Below are 8801 nucleotides of genomic sequence, written 5' to 3'. Positions count from 1 at the left end.
AAGGTGGTGACCACATTTCAAGTCGTGGGGTCGGTTGCAACCCGGATTACGAGAGGCTGGAGAAAATAGGCCATTTAACCAAACACTATGGAAACAAGGACTTGCGCCACATTGTTGGTCATAGTAAAACTCTTTATATACAACCAGCAGAGGTACCCACACCTTATGCAGAAGGAATTTAGAGTTCCAACGGTATGCAAATTGATGGCGTGACTACTGGTGGAACCAAATCAATCGATGGAGACAGACAGACAGGAAATACAACTTATATATATATATATACACACAATCAAATTACTCAGGTTACCTTAAACCTATCCTTCACTAAGCAAATACACAGAGGTACAGTTCACCAAATGTCCAAGCACAATTGCTGCATTCTGAAACCATGGCAACAATTACAGTATGAGAGCATGTTGAGATGTAATCCAACACATGATGATCGATTTGACCATGCAGTAAGCAGTGGAGGCAGCTGTACCTCTGATATATAATGAAGCAATGTATGTACAACCTGATGGTATAGTGAGCAGTAGAGGCAGACACAAGTATTTTACCACGAAAGTAACCCTAACAGCTTTATTTGGCATGTCTTGCAAGGAGTGCTGGGAGTGTGTTCTGTTAGCAAGCGGCTTGCTTACGCCTTGCCAAGTTTGATTCAAAGTGCTTAAACAAGCACTCCAATAGAACGGAGTGCTCGGCACCGCTTAACATCATGGCAGTGTCCATGGAAGCAATGCCGTCGTGGTGCTCCAACAAATGCTGTCCGGGCCACGTCATTTTCAGTTTTATTTGAAATTCTTGGAGCAACCTCCCCAAAATTATTTATTACTAGTGCATGCCCGTAGGTGCGTGGCCGTACGTGCAAACAAAAAAAAAAACGAAAAAAACTTTCAAACCACGTGCCAGAAACAACAACCACACAGGCCGTTCCTTCATTCTCACGTGCCCGTACATGCGTGGCCGTACGTGCAAAAAAAAACAAAAAACTTTCAAACAATGAGCCAGAAACGACAACTACACAGGCCGTTCCTTCATTCTCACGTGCCCGTACATGCGTGGCCGTACGTGCAAAAAAAAAAAACAAAAAAAAACTTTCAAACAACGAGCCAGAAACGACAACTACACAGGCCGTTCCTTCGCTCTCGCGTTCTCGCGACAACCACACTTCCAAACACAGAGTGAATTAAAATCCAAATTAAAATCAAGTTTACCTCCCTGTCTTTGCTTGCCATGACATTCGCTGCCATGTAACCGCACGGCCCGTGACGTCATCGTCGGCCGGCCGTGCACCGGCCTACGCAGCCACGCCTATGCAGCAACGTGTCATATCATTGGTTGGTAAATAAATGGCCGCAGCAACGTGTCATGTCATTGGTTGGTAAATAAATGGCCATAACTTGGGAAGCACTTGTCCGATTCATATCAAACCTTGAAAAGGCACATCCTCAGGTCCCCAGCAATATACCTGGCAAGTTTCAATTAGATCAGACCAGAGGTTGTCAAGAAACAGCGGTCACACACACACACACACACACACACACACACACACACACACACACACACACACACACACACACACACACACACACACACACACACACACACACACACACACACACACACACACACACACACACACACACACACTGCTGGAATTATTAAAATCCAAATTAAAATCAAGTTTACCTCCGTCTTTGCTTGCCATGACATTCCCTGCCATGTAACCGGCACGGCCCGTGATGTCATCGTCGGCTGGCCGCGCACCGGCCTATGCAGCAACGTGTCATGTCATTGGTTCGGAAATAAATGGCAATGACTTGGGAAGGACTTGTCCGATTAATATCAAACCTTGAAAAGGCACATCCTCAGGTCCCCAGCAATATAGCTGGCAAGTTTCAATGAGATCGGACCAGAGGTTGTCGAGAAACAGCGGTCACAGACAGACAGACACACACACATTGCTGGAATTATAGATAGATGTTAGCAGCGGCAACAGAGTATGAGGAAGATGGAAATAAACAGAGGAACCCCTTGACAAGCTTATCTATGTCCCCTATCACTGCGCATTTGGGGAGTAGGTTTGCATGTTTGTAGAGTTTCAAGAATTGAGATGAAATGTACAAGTACTGTTACAATAAAAGCATGAAAGTTCAATGAAACTGGAAGAGTATCTACCCTCCAGGTGGGTAAAGTTTGCACATTATTTGCTGGAAAATGTATAGCCTGGATATTGGATTGCAAGAAGACTCTTTTGATGTTTGTGTGGTGTGTATTTAAAAGCGTCAAATTGGTCTGAAGGGGGTTTTTTGTATACCTTGTCGAGGCTCGTATGAGAGCTAACACACAACGCACATCAAAGGGGGCATGAGACAGGAGGGGAGGGAGTGGGAAGGACAAAATAGTGGGGAACAGAGACATTTGGAGATCTGTGGAAGGGAGAGGGATGGGATGGGGAACATGGGGAATAGAAGATGGATATTACAGGGACTTTCAGGAAGGAAAGCAGGGAATTTGATGGAGGTGGGATTGGGTGGATTATCAGGGGTAGAAAAGATCGAGGATTTGGATGGGGGATGATAAGAGGTGGTGGTGAACAGCTGTTTTGAAGGCCTGGAGGGAAGGATGGGAATGAATAGAGTGAGGGAGTTTATTCCAAAGGCGGGGAAAAAGAGGAATGAAAGAGTGAAGGTGAGCAGTGATTCGTGATTTTGGTAGTTTTACCAGAAGGGGGTTGTTGGCAGACCTTGAGTGCCCTGCGGAAATGTGGTGGGGACAAATCACAGAGAGAGCAGGGGGGGCAAGGCTGGAGAGGAGACGGTAGAAGACAGAAAGACCACCGACTAACCTGCGGTGATTGAGTGAGAGCCCAAAGACTCAGCCTCATTGCGGGAGATGCCAATGATCCGAAATGCCTTGGTTTCTACAGCGTGAAGCCGTGAAAGGTGGGAGGCAGGAGCACCAGCCCAGAGGGGAGAGCAGTACTCCATCAGGCTGCGGACAAAAGCTTTGTAAGTGGTGAGGAGCTCAGGTGGGCTGAGGAAGGACCTTGCACGATGGAGGATTCGCAGTCGGCGGCTGGCTTTTGAGGCGAGGTTTGAAATGTGGCTTTCCCAGGAAAGGTCATGGTAGATAGTGAGACCCAGAAGCTTGAAAGAAAGGACTTCTTCCAGAGGATTGTTGAGAAAGTAAATGGGGTGGTTTTCTAAACGGTCCTTTCGAAGAGACATAGTGAGAGCGTGAGATTTGTCCGGATTGAAAGACATGTTCCACGTGTTGGACCAGTTTGTGATTTTATCCAGATCAGCAGTGAGCGAAGAAGCTGCTGCTTGCCGGTCTGAGGGATGACCGATGGTACGGCAGAGGGAGGAGTCATCAGCAAAGAGATATCGAGGATTTTCCAGAGAGTCGGAGAGATCATTGATGAAAACCAGAAAAAGAACAGGGCCCAGAACGCTACCTTGAGGAACTCCAGCCTGCACAGGAAGAGGGGATGAAAGAACTCCATTTAGGGCCAGACGTTGACTGCGACAGGAGAGGAAGTCTGCGAGCCATGAGTGGTGATGACCTTGGATACCATAGGAAGAGAGTTTGGTGAGCAGAGCAGGGTGCCAGACTGTGTCAAAAGCATGTGATATATCCAGGGATATGGCTCGGATTTCCTGTCTGGCATTGAGGGCTTCCATTCCTTGTTGGGAGAGCAGAAGCAGCATATCCAGGGTAGAGTGATCTGGTCTGAAACCAAATTGATGATCAGAAATCAAGCCATTGGAGAAGACGAAGGATTTGATGTCTGAAGCGATGATTGATTCCATAACCTTGCTGATGATTAGGAGAAGGCTGATTGGTCTATAGTTACAGGGATCTGTTTTGCACCTTTTTGTGCAGGGCAGTGATGTTTGCTGATTTCCAAGCAGATGGCAGATGGCCTTGAGCAAATGAGAGGGTGAAAAGAACAGAGAGAGGGTGAGCAAGACCAGAAGAGCAGGCTTTGAGGACACGTGGGCTGATGCCGTCTAGACCGGTTGCAGAATCTGAGTCGAGGTTTGACAGCAAGCTCTCCACCTTGTCAGGAGAAAAGGACACAGAGTCCAGGGACAGTTGGGTGCGACTGGGTAAGGTGGGTAGAGAAAGTGATGGGTTTAGGACACAAGATTTAGCTGCAAACACCGAGTTTCGGCATTCAGCTTTTTCACGTGCGGTATCAGCAGTGCTGCCATTTGAGATAAGGGAGGAGATGGAGGGGGAACACACCAGAAACAGATTTTATTAGACGCCACCAGGATTTTGAGGAGGGAGAGAGGTTTGAGAGTTCAGACTTGAGATGAGAAAGATGTTGTTTTCTGGCTCTCCTGAGGGTAGATACACACTTGTTCCGAGCTCTATGGAAGGAACTGAGATGACCCTCAGTTGGGTTTGCTTTCCATGAGGAAAAGGCAAGTTGTTTCAGGACAACTGCCTCACCACAAGCTTCAGTGAACCAAGGGCGGGAGGAAGGGTCGGACAACTGAAGACGAGAGGGGATAAATCTGTGCATGAGGGAGAGAAAGTTTCTTTGAAAGAATTCCCAGGATGAGTTGATGTTGGAGAAAGTAGAGATAGGGGACCAGTCTATAAGTTTGAGGGCTGCTTGGAGACCCTGCCAGTCGGCTTGAGTGAAATGCCAGACTCGATGGCGGTGAGGTGGTTCTCTGATAACAGCCAGAGAGAAGTCCACTTTGACAAGGACGTGGTCAGAAGAACCGATTGGAGCGGAGGAAGAGCAGCAGATATTGTCAGGGAAATTTGTCAAAATCAGATCCAGAAGAGATGGAGTACCATTGGTTGAGATCCGGGTCGGGAAGTTGACCGATTGAGTCAGTCCCAATGAGTCACAGAAAGCTTTTGCTGAGGTTCCATGACAGGTGAGAGAGGTACCCACACCTCGTCAACTGGCATGATGACAATTTAAGTCGCCACATATGAGGAAGAGAGAGTTTGGATGAGAAGATAGAAGTTGGTCCATGTTTTCAGATGGTGAGGTGTAGATGGAGTCATCACTGTTAGGTGGACAGTACAGTACACATCTAAACATGAGGTGGGAGTTGAGGGGAAGCCGTAGCCAGAGGTATTCCTGGGGGTGTGGGGGGGTGAGGGCAGTGCATGGAGAGTGAGGAATAGAGTCTTTGATGAAGAGAGCAACTCCTCCACAAGGGCGAGGCTCAGGTCTGTCAAACCGGAGGGGGGAGTAACTAGGGAGAGATACTTGGGAGTCAGACACGTCTTGGGGGAGGAAAGTTTCTGTTAGGCAGATTATGTCTGGTTTGTCAGTGGCAACCTGTATGGAAAGATCTGAAAGGTTTGAGTGAAGGCCCCAGATATTTGAGGTCCATACTTTTAATGAAGAGGTAGGGGAGGAGGCTTTGGGTGCAGGGGGTGGGGGGGAGGGGGAGGGTAGGACAAGGGACAAGGGGGGAGGTAAGGAGTGTTGTTGAAAGAGTGTGGGGGATTGCAGAATAGCTAGGGGAGGGGGCCGGATGAGGAGGAGAAAAGGCTCTGTGGTGCTGGGGGAGAGGAGGGACAAGAGAGGGGGAAGAAGGCAGTTGAGGATTTGAGGTGGAGTGAAGAGATGGAGGTGAGAGGGCAGTGGAAGGAGGCAGCTTTGTGGATGGGATGGGGGGGCAACTTTGGGAAGGATGAGTGAGGGGGATGAATGGTGGGAGAAAGATCAGGGGGGAGTTTTTGAGAGAGGTGAGAGGGAGGCTTGGAGGGAGAAGAGTGGGATGGTTGCTTTGAGAGTGAGAGTGAGGGGTGAGGGGGGTGAGTTGGCACTGAAGTTGGAAAAAAAGAATGGTTGATGGAAAGCGAACATTCATAGCAAACTGGGGTTTTTACAAGTTTTAGGTCAGAGATGCGATTAAACACATTTCTTGATGGATGCAATAAAGGCGAATTCAGAGAATGGAGAGAAGAAACGCTGGATTTTTTAGGCAAGGTATGAAGGAAAGGTCGAATTGAGAGGCAGTCTGTTTAAATAGTAGAATAGTGCATTCTCATACAGTAAAGAGCACCACATGTGTGAAATAGGAAGATGAAGCATTATAAGAGATCGTTTTTGTTATTATTATTATTATTATTATTATTAATATTATTAATATTATTAATATTTGAGAGTTTTCCACAGATTAGGTCATGGAAGTGTTGTAGAAAAAATCGAGGAAGAAAAAGAGGAAGAAGAAGAAGAAGAATCGGAGAAATGTCACGGTTTTTTTATTTTTTTTAGATAAGAAATAGAGTGATTAGTTGGGATGGGGGACGGTAAGAAAGTGGGAAAGATAGAAATTGAAGATAATGGGGAGAAAAAACAAATAAACACGATCGTACACTGAGGTTAACAAAGGGTAGGCCTCAAGCCTCAAGGATAGGCCTCAAGCACCCAGTAAGACAAGTTCGACGAAATCTCACAAAATAGCACGATTTTTGAAACAAAACCGAACTAGGAACACACAGTAACATGTAGGTGAGAAAATAAACTGTTAAAACAGGACAGATAACGACCGGAAACTTAACTTTGAGATCGTCAGAAGGGAGCCCCCAAGGAGACCTGCCAATGCTCCAAACCCAGAACCGGAAGTCGAGTGGTCTAAGAGGTCAAAAGTTTCCAAAGCGTCTATTGGGGTTTATAAGGGTCTTAAGGGTTTTAAGGGTCTAAACTAAAGGATATGTTCCAATCGTAGTTCAGGTCTAAAGGAGTTTGAAGGGTCTATGGAGCCTAAACACTAACAAGTCGATAGGGACCTAAAGGCTGAATGCCTAAACTCAGTGTTTGCTTCTAAATCTTGTGTCCCAAACCTATTGCTTTGTGTACCCACCTTACTCGGTGACACCCAGTTGTTCCTGGACCCTGTGTCCTTTTCTCCTGACAAGGTGGAGAGTTTGCTGTTAAGCATCGACTCAGATTCTGCAACCGGTCCAGACCGCATCAGCCCACATGTCCTAAAAACCTGCTCTGCTGCTCTTTCTCACCCCCTTTGTTCTATTCACCCTCTCATTTGCTCAAGCTCATCTGTCATCTGCTTGGAAATCACCAAACATTACCACTCTGCATAAAAGGTGCAAAAACAGATCCCTGCAACTTCAGACCAATTATCCTTCTCCCAATCATCAGCAAGGTTATGGAATCCATCATCGCTTCCGACATCAAATCCTTCCTCTCTCCAATGGCTTTATTTCCGATCATCAATTTCGATTCACACCAGGTCACTCTACCCTGGATATGCTGCTCATGCTTTCCCAACAATGGATGGAGATCCTCAATGTCAGACATGAGATCAAAGCCATCTCCCTAGACATATCGCATGCTTTTGACAAGGTCTGGCACCCTGCCCTGCTCACAAAACTCTCTTCCTTTGATATGAAAGGCCATCTCCACTCATGACTCGCAGACTTCCTCTCCTGTCGCAGTCAACGTGTGGCCCTTAATGGACTTCTCTCACCCCCTCTTCCTGTCCAGGTTGGAGTTCCTCAAGGCAGTGTTCTGGGCCCTGTGCTTTTTATGGTTTTCATCAATAATTTCTCCGACTCTCTGGAAAATCATCTTTATCTCTTTGCTGATGACTCCACCCTCGGCCGTACCTGTTGTCATCCCCCAGACCAACAAGCAGCAGCCTCTTCACTCCCTACAGACCTGGATAAAATCATAATCTGGTCCAACACTTGGAACTTGTCTTTCAATCCTGACAAATCTCACACTCTCACTATGTCTCTCCAGAAAGACCATCTGGACCCCCCCCCCCACACACACACACACACACACACACACACACACACACACACACACACACACACACACACACACACACACACACACACACACACACACACACCCTCCCCCGCAATCTGCTTTCTCAACAATCCTCTTGAAGAAGTCCTTTAATTCCAGCTTCTGGGTCTCACTATCTGCCATGATCTTTCTTGGGAAAGCCACATTTCCAAGGTTCACCAACAACCCCCTTCTGGTGAAACTACCAAAATCAAGAATCATTGCTCACCTTCATTCTTTCATTCCTCTTTTTCCCCATCTCTGGAACAAACTCCCACACTATCTTCAATCCCACTCTTCCCTCCAGGTATTCAAAACAGCTGTTCACCACCATCTCTTATCTTCCCCCATCCAAAACCATGATCCTTTCTACCCCTGTTAATCCACCCCAACTCCACCTCCTTCAAATTCTCTGCTTTCCTTCCTGAAAGTCCCTGTAATATCCATCTTGTATACCCCGTGTACCCCGCCCCGTCCCTCTCCCTTCCACAGATCTCCTAATGTGTCTGTTCTCCACTGTTTTGAGCTTCCCTCTCCCGCCCCCCTTTTCTTCTGCTCCCTTTGTTCTATGTTCTGTGTGTTAGCTGTTATATGAGCCTCGACAATGTATAAAAAGGGTCTCAGGGTCTAAAGGGATATGAAGGGGTGTAAAGGTCTAAAAAGTCAACAGAGTCTTTAAGTGTCTAAGCTCAAAGGGGTCGAAGGGTTTAAAGGGGTCGAAGCAGTTCAAAGGGTGTAAAGGTCTTAAGGGGTCTAAATAGATACTACATGGTCTCAAGAGTCTGCAGGTCTAAGGTGTCAAAAGGGTCTGCAGGTCTAACGGGTCCAAATGGTCTATAGGGTCTGAGGTGTACTTTTCATTGTTGCCAATTTGTTAGTACTTTTACATGATGAACTTTGTTTCATTTACTTGTGCAACCAATGGCAGTAGTGTTGGTGAGGTTTTCAACATCAGGTTTCTAACTTCGTGACCGCTATAAGCCGCATACCTCCGGAGGGA

At 46.7% G+C, this 8801-nt stretch overlaps 2 protein-coding genes across 4 annotated transcripts in view; both read right to left on the bottom strand.

Moving 5' to 3' along the window:
• The window catches only part of LOC147012248 (uncharacterized), a 15862-nt gene extending 8091 nt beyond the window's left edge, over positions 1 to 7771 (bottom strand). Inside the window, exon 1 of the mRNA XM_085856134.1 lies at positions 1215 to 7771. The gene's annotated coding sequence lies outside the window, so the exon portion shown is untranslated. The remainder of the gene's footprint in view (positions 1 to 1214) is intronic.
• The window catches only part of HAAO (3-hydroxyanthranilate 3,4-dioxygenase), a 97793-nt gene that overhangs the window by 80056 nt on the left and 8936 nt on the right, over positions 1 to 8801 (bottom strand). The window lies entirely within an intron of this gene.

Source organism: Eptatretus burgeri, chromosome 15 (assembly GCF_056783735.1).
Source record: "Eptatretus burgeri isolate ZD-2024b chromosome 15, Ebu_testis_v1, whole genome shotgun sequence".
Classification (NCBI taxonomy): domain Eukaryota; kingdom Metazoa; phylum Chordata; class Myxini; order Myxiniformes; family Myxinidae; genus Eptatretus; species Eptatretus burgeri.
This window is presented reverse-complemented; position numbering and strand designations above follow the sequence as displayed.